This window comes from Blennius ocellaris (assembly GCF_963422515.1).
Source record: "Blennius ocellaris genome assembly, chromosome: 4".
Classification (NCBI taxonomy): domain Eukaryota; kingdom Metazoa; phylum Chordata; class Actinopteri; order Blenniiformes; family Blenniidae; genus Blennius; species Blennius ocellaris.
In genome coordinates this window covers 25,695,493-25,707,929 of record NC_137653.1, presented here as the reverse complement: position 1 = coordinate 25,707,929, position 12,437 = coordinate 25,695,493, and positions in this window count along the sequence as shown.

Below are 12,437 nucleotides of genomic sequence, written 5' to 3'. Positions count from 1 at the left end.
AGGCACATGCTACCTTGGAATTCCCTCGCCACTGTTACCACAGATGGATCGCCAAATCTGACTGGAAAAACTGTTGGGTTGTGCAAAAGAATCCAAGATAGGGTGAAAGAGGACAAACCTGAGCAGGAGGTCCTTTTCTTACCCTGCATAATCTACCAGGAAGCACTGTGTTAATCTGTATTGCAGCTTGACCACATAGTCAAGCCAGACGTCAAACTTGTTAACTTTATTCGAGCCAGGGGACTTCAGCATCGTTAGTTCGTTATGTTTCTTGAGGAAACTGATGCTGATGTCCAGGACTTGCTTTACCACTACAATGTCGGCTGGTTAAGTTTGGGGAAGGTGTGTCAGCTAGTGTCAGAGCTCAAACAAGCGATAATCTAATTTTTGGAGCTACCGTATTTTCCGCACTGTAAGGCGCACCTAAATACCTCAAATTATCTCAAAAGCTGCCAGTGCGCCTTATAACCCGCTGCGCCTTATATATGGAAGAATTGCTCTACTCAAGACTGCTATTTGACAGCTGAACAACCAGAAGCTTTTATTTTGACAACTCTAACTTCGCAACCGGATCTTCAGAGCGGACGACACTCCACACAACACATTCATCACTCATGGTTGCACACCAACATTCTAACAAATCAAAATAAACTAGATGCAATAATTACTCCCTAAACTGGGGAACAAAAACACAGCATAAACAATCAACACAACACCAAGCCCAACAACAACCCACAATAACCTCCAACAACACAAAACATGAATTCCCATCATGCCTTGCAGCGACCACCTCTGGACGGTAAGCTCCTCAGTGCAGCCGATAGCTGCAATGAATTATGGGAGTTTCTGTTTGTGGTGTTTTAAATGCAATTATTGGGGGTTATATTTGGTTTGTGGTGTCGGTAATAATTGTGTTGTGTTGTGTTTTTGTTGCTTAGTTCATGTAGTTTAGTTTATTACCGGTAGTTGTAAGTTGTCAACCAGCAGTGAGGGGGATTGTCTGACGGGCAGTGGAGCTCATTCCACAACAGAGGGGCCACGACAGAAAAAGGCCCTATCCCCTCTGAGCTTAAGTTTGGACCTTGGTACCGCCAGAAACTGCTGATCAGCTGACCGGAGGCACCGAGCAGGGGTATAGGGGTGGAGAGAGGTAGAGCGGGGCCAGACCATTTAAATTCCGATTTAAAAACAAATAGTACAATCTCAAAATGAATTCTAAAATGCACAGGCCTCTTACGTGCTCCAGGTAGAAGGCAGGCTGCAGCGTTCTGGACTAACTGGAGATGAGCAAGGGAGGACTGGCTGACTCCAACATAAAGTGTGTTATAGTAATCCAGCTAGCATTGATTACAGTTTCAAAGTGCTGCTGTGCCAGAATGGTCTTCACCTTTGCAAGCTTTCTGAGGTGGAAAAAGCTGGACTTGACCACTGACATAATCTGAGAGTCCAATTTAAAATCACTGTCCATTCTAAAACCGAGGTTTAAAACCACTGGCTTCAGGTGATGAGCTAGGGGACCCAGGAGGAAGAGAGGGGGGTTCACAAGAGCCACTGGGCCTGAACACCATCACCCCAGTCTTGTTTTCATTAAAACTTAAAAAGTTAAAAGTCATCCAAGCTTTAATATCATCAAGGCATGACAGAAAAGGTGACAGTGAGGAGGCATCTTTCTTTTTCAGTGGGACATAAATCTGGCGTCCACATAGCAGTGGAAAGAGATGCCGTGCTTCCTAAGTACAGAACCCGGCGGCAGAAAGTACAGGGAAAAAAGCAGGGGCCCTAAAATTGAGCCCTGTGGAACCCCATATGTGAGAGGAGCAGAGGAGGATCCAGAGCCAGCATGGCCAACACACATGGTTCTGTCTGCCAGATAGGACCTAAACCAGGCCAGAGCAATACCACGGATGCAGACTCAGTGCTGCAACTGGGACATCAAGATGTCATGATCCACGGTGTGGAATGGAGCAGTCAGGTCCAGCAGAACCAGAACCACATGATCACCACGATCATTAGCCTGGGGGATGTCATTACAAACCCTGAGCAATGTTGACTCTGTGCTGTGCAGGGCTTTAAATCCAGACGGGAAAACTTCTGACATGTTGTGCTCCCCGAGGTAGGCCTTAAGCTGTGCATGGACGACCTTCTCTAAAATCTGGAAAATAAAAGGCAGCTTGGAGATGGGCCTAAAATTAGCCAAGACAGCCTGATCAAGGCCTGGTTTCTTAAGAAGAGGCTGCACCACTGCATGTTTAAAATGTACAGGTACAACACCAGACGAGGCTGCAGCCCTTCACACAAGATCACGAAACGGTGCTACAGGAGTTGCAGTTGGGGCTGATTGATGCTCAATGTGACATGGTCTTAAAGAAATCCAGCTCTCTTGAACTGGATGAGTTTTATGCTACATTAAGTGCAACCAAATTTCCAAACATCAAGAAGATGATGGATGTTGGTGTTGTTTGGCTCTACGTATGAATTGTGTGAATAGACTTTTAGTGTGAAACACCAACAAAGCACTGCACTGATCCCAGATGAGCGATGAACACCTCATATCTGTTCTGAGGATTGCCACGATGAAACGAACCCCAGACTTCGAGGCGCTGGTAAAAAGGGTGACCAGCAACACTGCTCCCATTAAAAGTGAATGTAAGTTCACCTTAATGCCTTTTTCATGTTTAAATTTCACATTTATGCATCTGGGCATCCACCACATTTTAAATTTCAGCGTGGCCAAAAATGTTTCCTTCCCATGTTTCAGAGCAAACCCCATTTTTTCCCTGACCTCTGATCCAGATCAAACAAGGGAATTCTTGTCCCCTTGAAAACATTGGTCTCTGTTCTCATGTCTGCAGACTTTCTAGTGACATGTGACATAGAGGACGATGCATTTTGGGTATCAAACAAACAAAGCTAACCATGCGAATCAGAAAATGCAGACACAGAAAGAAAAAGTTGGAAAATATCTCGTGGGCAGACATGGAATAGTAAGGAAGAAGTAGAGAGGAAGCAGTAGAGAGGAAGCAGTAGAGAGGAAGAAGTAGTGAGAAAGGCGCTCATTGGAATCTGGTCTGAAGAGTCTTTATCAGGGTTGTTTGTGGCTACCTATTAGCCATTAGCCACAGGCTAATTAACCTAGCTACCACTGGCTCAAGCGACAGCATGTCCGCTTTCGGTCTGAACCAATCCATGTGCTGCATTTCCTCTTTACTTCCTCTCTGGTCAGTGTGAATGCTAACGGAACCAAAATGAAGGTGTAACACCCCCCCCCCCCCCCCCCCCCCCCCCCCCACACACACACACACCCCACCAGTCCCAGACTATTAAAATGTGAGAGGCCCCTCAGAAAGGCCACAACACTGTGAATTTTAATTTAAAAATAAATGGACAGTGTTTATTATTCTAAAACTGGATGTATGATGCTAACATGCTCAGCTTCAACGCTAAGGCTTGTGTCTGTTTGTTCCAGATCCAGATGACATGATGTCACAGAGTGGCTGTGTAAATGCTTCACATGGTGATAATAGCTCCATTTTTAAAACGCTTAGCCCTTCGCCTCAGAGGGGAGCTTTTTCTGTTTTTATTTAGAGTTTATAAAAGCATTTTTTTTTTTTTGTGCCTTATACTGCTGCTGAGGCACAATGGTAATGTTTACATAAGCAGCTTATTTTTGAGTCCCTGATTCAGCGTGCAGCCTCAGGCCCACTCAGCCATGATAATGTGAAGATAGCCCCGGCTGTATTCGACAATAGCCCCAGCAGCAGCACGAAACACCACTCAGAGATAAGCAAACACATGAAAACAGTGGTCAAACACATCAAACGGAGAGCATTTGTCTTTTATACTGCACTGTGACGCTGTACGAGCTGCTGTCATCAAACACCGACAGGTTAAAGATTTCAACACAATTCACTCTTTTTTTCAGTGCTTGGTGCAAAATGTATTAATAAGTTGTTTATATAGAGCACCAGGCTCAAATGTGGATGCATTCAAGGACTGGGTGGAAGAAATGTTTTCAAAAGTCAATCAAAAAGTTATTTTTATCTGTGGTGGTTACAAAATTGATAAGATGAATTCAAATAAGCCCAAAGCAACGGAATAATTTATCAGTACTATGTGGAATATGGGCTTTTATCTGAAGATTAACAGACCCAGCAGAATAACATCGCCAACATTAATTGTCTACATCTCTAGCAATGACATTGAAAACAATACAGCGAGTAGACTATTGAACAACGTCAGCGAACACCTGCTGGTGTTTACAGTGCACAACAGCAACTACAAAAAACAAATCATCCTGAAGTAAAACAGAGTCACAGCCGAGTGAGGACAGAGGTGACCATTAAAGAATTTAAAAAAAGTACTTAATGCAATAAACCAGGAAACAGTTTACTTGGAAAAAGATATAAACTATGCATATAATACCTTCTTAGAAATATTCACATCATTATATGATAATAAAAGAACAAAAAACTGTACAATTAAATAATATAGAAGAAAACAAACACAAGGTTTGACCCTGGATGACAAAAAGATTGCGGAATGCATGTAAAAAGAAAAATACACTATACATACAATTCATAGAGCAAAGAACTAAGGAAGCAGAAGATAACTATAAACAATTCAAGAGTACGTTAACAAAATCACAAGGACATGTTGAAAGGAATATTGTGGTAAATTATTTAATAATGATAAAAAGAATATGAAAAGAATATGGGGCACGGAAAACCAGGGGTCTCAAAGTCATTTTGTCTCAGGGGCCACTGGAAGCAGAGTCCGGGTGAGGCTGAGCAGTATCAGTGATTCCACAAAAAAAAGTTGTACCAAAAAATCCTCCAACATCCTTATTGACAGCTTAAATGATTTCTTCTGAACATGAATGGAACATTGAATGAAGATCATGAACAGCTCTTCTGAACATGGTTTCTCTTGCCAACTCCTTGATGCCAGAGGCTTGGCAGCACTTCCTCCACATTTCTGAGCCACATTTGACTTGAGAAAGGAAGCAGTTGAGACCCTCAGAATGTCTTGAACAGGAGTCGGCAACCTGCGGCTCTTTGGTCCCTCCGCTGTGGCTCCTTGAGCCTCGGTCCCACTGCAGTACATTCCTGAGCGCGGTGGGCCGTACGGTACAGCACGGTATGGTACCATATGGTACAGTAAGGCAAAGTGCACCCAGACCAACTGTGTTGCGCTGTCCCACGACAGAGAGTGTGGCGCATTGATGTACCGTCTTCATGCAACAATAGTGGCGCGAAGAACGTGGAGCAGCAGCCTATAATAGCAACGACACTATAGTAGCAATGCACAGTGACTTGGACAAGTAACTTTAATCTGATTACTGGTTTGGAAATAGTAACGCGTTCGATTACTGGTTACTGAAAAAAGTGTCATATGAGAGTAACGCGTTGCTAGTTAACATGTTGCGGCGTCACTGCTGAGCAGCTTAGCAACAACCTCGGTGCCTTCAGCTTGGGAAATGGACGAGTCCACCTCTGAGAACCCAGCCTCTGCTTCCTCAGCAGACGTGATGGACGTGATGAAATATTCCTTCAACCACCCGACGACCTCTCCAGTTGAGGTCAACAGCTCCCCACCTCCACTGTAAACAGTGTTGGCAAAAAAGCTTCCCCCTCCTGAGACGCCGGACGGTTTGCCAGAATTTCCTCGGGGCCGACCGACAGTCCTCCTCCATGGCCTCCCCGAACTCCTCCCAGTCGCTTTTCCTTTTTGTGCTCAATCGGGGTGGCGAGCTCAAAAAAGGTGGCAGCTGTCTGTTCATTACATGCCGGGCTGTTGTTGCAAATGTGGGGTGCATTAAGCCGGGGTATCTTAGCCTGGTCTCTGACGAAGGCCGGCGGACGGGAGCTGGCTGAGTGGCAGTGTCAGAAGGTCCACTCCCCTCGCAGGCTGCACTACTACTACACTTTCAGTAGCCGGAGTCTTCTTCCGGCTCTCAGCGAAGGCGGACGCTTTTTTCTCCTCTCCTCTCCCACTTGCCCTCCCCGCTTGCAGCTTCGTCCTGTACTGTACTGTCCTGTGTCTGATCTATCAAGAGAATATCTTCAGACCCGCATCCGAACCTAACCGGAACCATGGAATTGATCAGCTGGTCTCTCAATGCGATCGACCAAATTTTTACGACACGACGACCGGGCAAAGGAGAGCCCGCATGTCCCGATGGGACGTTTGCAGCCGGATACATGCTGGATTCCTGGGGTTCCTGGAGGCAACTGTGTTTGGCCATTCTTTCCATCGAGGATGTGGAGGACCTCTACATATTGGGATTCATGATAGCAGGTATGCTGCTGATTGGAGCTGGCAGCTTTCTGATCTATCGAAAAGTTGAGACGACGCGGGCCGCCGCATTGGGAGTGCTGCCTATCGTCAATGAAGGACTGTGCCGAGCTTTGAACACTCAGACTCAGATGTTAAACGAACTCAAGCGCGTGCAGGCCACGATTCTTGAACGTTTACGTGAAATTGGATCGATCTTGGAGGATATTCGAGCTCGGAGGGAAGCTAATCATCATTATTCTGCCACAATTGGAGCAGCAGTGTGAGACCAGAGACACTCAAGGTCGACGGATAAAGCTGACGCGCCTGAACGAAAACAAAGATAATCAAGATTTGGCTCCCAGACACACAGCTGCCAAAGCTGTGTTTTGTCTTCATATCTCCTGGATGCGCGTGTGAATCAAGGCTCTGCCCCCACCCCCTCACCCCTTACTACCCCTCCTCCCACCCTCCCTCCCCGGACATTCTTGCCTCTGGAAGCCAGGACATTCACCGCTTTCGCTGTGCCCCTACCCCCAACCACCAGCAGAGGCCACTGGAGAGGGCGGCTGCGTGCCTGGTGAAGGCGTCGCGCCTGAAAAAACCTTCTCCTAGTGGCGGACTGCAGAACTTCCCTTCATGTATCCCAAATGCTGTCTCGAGAAATGTAACCTGTCTGTGTTGATGCTAAACGTGCCCGAGGTGGGTTTTTTTTCCCAATTACAGACTGTGCTCCTCAGAACACAGTCTTTAATCTGCCTTTTTCCCTCCTCTCCTCACCTCATGTGTCCTTCTTTCCCCAAAACTTTCTATGTGAATGCAATTTCATTGTACCTGTACCTGTACCTGTACAATGACAATAAAGTAACAATCAATCAATCAATCAATCAATCAATCAATCACATCAAGCTGGGAGCGCAAAACATCGTGGGCCGCGAGTTTTAGACCCCTGCAGTAAACTGTCTTATCAAAAATTATTCTAGATGAAGGGATAGCAAGTATTATGCTTAACTGGGTGGCAATGATACTGCAAATGCCTGAACCAGGGAGGGCAATGCCTGCGCCCAGACATTGGGTTGGTTTTCTTGCATTTGGTCAATTTGGTGTCTGATGTCTGTTTGATGTCTGAATTTCACTGCAGGAACACGGGGATTGCTCATATTTTTATCAATTCTCACAAATCTGTCTTTCATGGGGCTGGAACTTCCTGTACACAGCTCTGTGTGCGCCTCCTGTGAAGCCCGCAGACAGACCAGTGTTGCCAGATTGAGCTATTTTTGCTTACGTCCTATGGGGAAAAAAAGACATTGAGCTGGTGATTAAAATTTGGTCTACTTTTATCCACATTTGGCCAATTTGACCACTTTCAGTCTTCTCCGACAGATGTTGGGGAGGTTTGATTCATCCATATATTACCCAGCTGACCTGGCTTCCAGTGACTGTTAATAGTTGGTAAAGTTCTCAAGAGATGCTCTTATTTTGACAAACCCACACATCCACCTGGAACTGGCAGGAGGACACTTCACACAACACCTGTTTCACTCCTTGTTGCCCACCCACAACTAAACTAAATGAACTAATTGACTACATTTACTAAGGAACAAAAACACAACACAGCACAACAATACACACACTACAAACCTAATATAACCCTCAAGAACCACAAACAGAACTCCCATCATGCACTGCAGCAACCAGCTCTATGGTGGCTGCAATATTTATGTCACATTAGTTTATGTGCACTGGGACTGATTTTGGTAACTGTAGCCCACTTATGGCATTTGCTCGTTGAATTAAAAACTCCATGAACTGCTCTGCGGCCAGGTCGGGGTGCGTCTTTCAGCACCACAGGTGTGGAAAGCAGTGAGGAGAAAAAAAAGAGAGGGAGGGAGATGCACTCTGTATGTTCATAATTTAGTTTTGTTTTAAATTGTTTTGCATGTAGTGCTCATACAAGTCATTTGCGACGTAAATAACAAAATAAATGAGGCCGACACGGCTTAGAAATGTAAATTTTTACGTGCAAGAAGGCTTTTAAAGACAGTGATCAACAGGAGATGAAGTGTGTGCAGAAGGAACTTGGAGTCAGGTTCAGGCAGGAGAAGGAGCAGTACAGTAAGAAGTTTGAGCAAAAGTTGCAGAACAACAACGTGAAAGAGGTGTGAGACGGGATGAGAACCATCACCGGATGCTCGAGGAGGGGAGTCACCATCGAGAGAGGAGACGACCAAGCAAACCTGCTGGGCAACTTCTTTAACAGGTTTGATCGTCGCCATTCACTCTCACACCAGACGACTGCACCCCTGACCTGCACCACTGCCGACACCTGCACAGAGCGAAGCGCTCCCCCACCCAAGATCACAACAGCCTCGGTGTGTGGAGAGCCGTGGAGGCGACATCCCAGTAGGGCAGCTGGTGTGATAAAGACCATGGAGAGGCTGCTGCTACACCAGCCGTTGACCCCCCTGCAGCTTGCATACAAGGAGAAGGTGGGATTGGAGGACGCCGTCGTCTACATGCTGCATCGATCCCTCTCCCACCCCGACGGGGGCAGAGGTGCTGTAAGAATCACATTCTTGGACTTCTCCAGCACCTTCAACACCATTCAGCCCCTGGGACCCAAACTGACGAAGATGGGGGTGGTTTACCTCTTCCCATGCTTTGCAGCTCAAGTATTTCCACCCATTTAAAAACATGACATCAGAGTTCGGTAAATACTCCAGCTATTCGTACACCATTATTTTGAAAGGACCTCCAGTCTTGATTTTTTCAAATGAGAGCACTGGTTTGCAGGATCATTTATTTAATCACATTTGCATAAATTCCTTGTCATATTTTATACTGAATTGTCTGACATGGTCAGTTGGGTGTAGAAGTAGATCTGGAATTTGACGTATTGGTTTCCGTCTCCTGAATTTCAGTTTCTTCTTCTGTGCACTCTCCCTCAATGTGTCCTCCTACATTTACCTCAAACAACTGTAAGAAACTATGTGTTGTTGTTCTTACCTGTGCATTATTTGATCCAACACCCTGAGCTGCCTCATGCAGATCTGTTTTTGTTGAATGCACCTCTCTTTGTGTGGCATCTATGAACCAAAGATTAGAATAAAAAAAAAACATTTTTAACTGATGATTAACATTGAGTCTGCATGTGGAACAAACACCAAAGTTGACAATGACTAACAAAAACTAAACCCTCATCTTATTCAAATATTTAATACAGAGGCAAGATCATCCGGATTTTTAAAAATTAGTTACAAAATTGAATATACAAACCTTTGTCTAGGTCAGAAATGAAGCCCGGGTCCACCGCTAGCAAGGTGAGGATTCTACTAACAGACTAGCAGCAAACTGATACACAAGGCTTTTGCTGTCATTCAGTTTCCCTTCAGTTTCTCTTTTAAAGTCAGAGGTTCAACTTGTGCTCCAGTAACTAATCGACCTCATTACTGTTCCTCTCGCTGCCATTGGTCATGACTCGCCTGTTCTAACAAGCAGTGCTTAAACCTCCTCCAGCCAATCAGCTCTGAGCTTCCAAATGACGCTCTTAGTGGGCGGGGTTTGGGCTGGAAGCCCCACAAGGCAGAAATGAATGCATTCTGAATGAATCCAGCCACAGCCTGAGCATGCACATTTTTGTTTTACTGCATGAAATACAAACTTCCCTGAAAGAGAGGGACAAGCTCCATTCATGCAACCATCAGTGGCTCAGGCTAGTATGACATGTCGGTCTAAGAAGAAAACACTTTTCGTCATCTTTGCAGAGTGGTGAGGCAGCTCATTCACATCAGGTGCTAAAACACCTCTCTCCCCATAGACACTGGTGTGACAGGCGGAGACACACAGACACATGTGAGAAGAGCCTGTAAGAGGCAGCAGTGTCGGCAAGTGTTTGTTTTTGAGTTTGGGGTTTTCATTTAATTTAATAAAAGTATGGTTTTTGGAAGATCAGTCACTGTGGGTGGACCCGAGGGTGGCAAGCTTCACTGACACAGTCACCATAATGAGCTTAAAAGATCTGCTTCACTTCACTTATTTAAGTATGAAGGGCTCCAGACAGATGGGTGTTGTTGAGTATGAATTCCCTCAGCTACGATGCTTAGTGCGAGCCTCCACAATACTGCATGTAGTAAAGAGACTTGAAAAGCATTGGCTTCAAATGGCTTCAAATTCACATGAGTACTATGAAATGCTACCTGTAAAACTAGTCTCAGTTAATAGTTTGGTGTAGTTTGCAGAAGACATAACCACCCTTGACACACTTGGGTAATTTTTTAGTTGACATAAGAAGCATGGTTTTAGATAATAAAGACATGCAAATTTCACACCGAAACACAGTTGAACCTGGACTCGGGTGGGATGATCCTGCCCTGAGCTGAGAGTGAGAACATTTACTGCATTGTCAGCAGATTAATGTAAAAATCAGACTTTATCAATGAAGGCAGTAATGGCAGAAATGTAGTTGGTGCTAAAAGATAATCTCAGCTACTTTGTCTAAAACCCTTGTCTTTATTGAAATGACAAGAAAAAAGAAAGTTTTTTATAATCATTGGAAGTGAAAACCAAACAGCTCCTCGTGCTTTATGTCAATGTGTGACCGAGGCAGGTTACTGATATACTGGGACGTGGTGAGACGCTGCTTTTGGCAGCTGCTGTAAATCAGGCGAAATGGCTTCCGTCCATAATGTGAAGGGTTGCAAGGGAAGCTTTCGTCATACACATTGACGCCCCATTGAAAATGATCTGAGGCAGCTAGCGCTGTGTGATGAGCTGTTTCTTTTGAAGGAAACACAAACCTTGCAGTGCGCCGATTTTTTTAACTCCTCCAAATACACATGATGCAACAGTGGACAGATACAAAGGTTTACAAAGGTTCTTTGTGTTTAGTTTTGGGAGCCTGCAGCGTTGAATGGGACTTCACTATTTGTGAAACTCCGACTGAAAATGTCAGTCCCCATATGTGTGACATCTCATGAAACGGGAAATTTGGGGTTGGTCGGAGGGTGGACAGGTTATGGAAACTGCACTTCCTGTTAGGTGGCGCTATTGCTGATGGTTGTCATTGTGACGCAGCTGTGATGAAGGCTGGACTCTGATGCAGTTTGTCGAGTTTCAGGTTAATCTGACCATGCACTAATTTACACTGCACTTCCTGTTGTGGTGGTGAGGGCCATGCCATCGGACTTTTGTGGAAGATTTAAGGAAGATTTGTTCATCAATGCCTTTTCTATGAAAAGGGCCCAGGTTGAGGTCAATTGGAATTAGTCCCTGGGACAAGTTGGCACTAGAAAATGTATACATTTGGGCCAAAATTCCCCCAAATCATCCATTTTTTTCAAAATGGCCAGCTTTCTGTTGAATGTTCAATATGTGCTTAAGAGAGTTTTTTTGTGTGTCTTGGAGTGTTAAATATGTGCGCTGGATTTCATAACTGGGTAAAACAGGATTCCAGAGCGACCTTTTTCCAAATTTTGCGGGTGGCGCTGTTGAGCCATTTTACCAGTCGTGTGTAATTCTTCCTAAAGATTGGCTGTGGAACAAAAATGCCTCTGCTCTGATTGGCTGTGAAATGTAACTGAAGAAAACTTCCCATTGATACAGGTGCACAAATATGTTTTTTACCAGATTTACTGCAACAATTGTAGGAAAAATGTGAGCGTGTCGGTTTTTTAATCTGTGACTTGTAAAACAGGATTGGTTCACCTCTAATTAAGGAGGTACACAACTACAAGTTCAAAGTATACACTATGAATTCCACTTTCACGAGTGCTCAAACCATTTTCACCAACAATACCGCCATATCAAATTATTAGTTTTGGATAAAACGGTATTGTGTCTTCTTGACTACGGCCAGAGACTTGAATGATTCCACAGAAAAACACCAACACAGTGATGAAAGAGAAGCAAATGTAAAGGCTATGAAAATGCTACGTTCCACCCGAGGAGGTTTCTGAGCTCAAACTTGAACCAGTCAACTGGAACTCCTTGACCTTCAAGCTGTTTATTGCATGAAAGCTTTCTTGTAAAACAAATGCGAGACCACTACTTGGTGCTGTCTTTTTGTAATGAAAACACGCAGAAATGCAGCAGAGAACCATCTGTTCTGAATATTAATTGTGGGATTACACGGACATTCCAGTGGACAGACTTGTCTTGTATAAGCA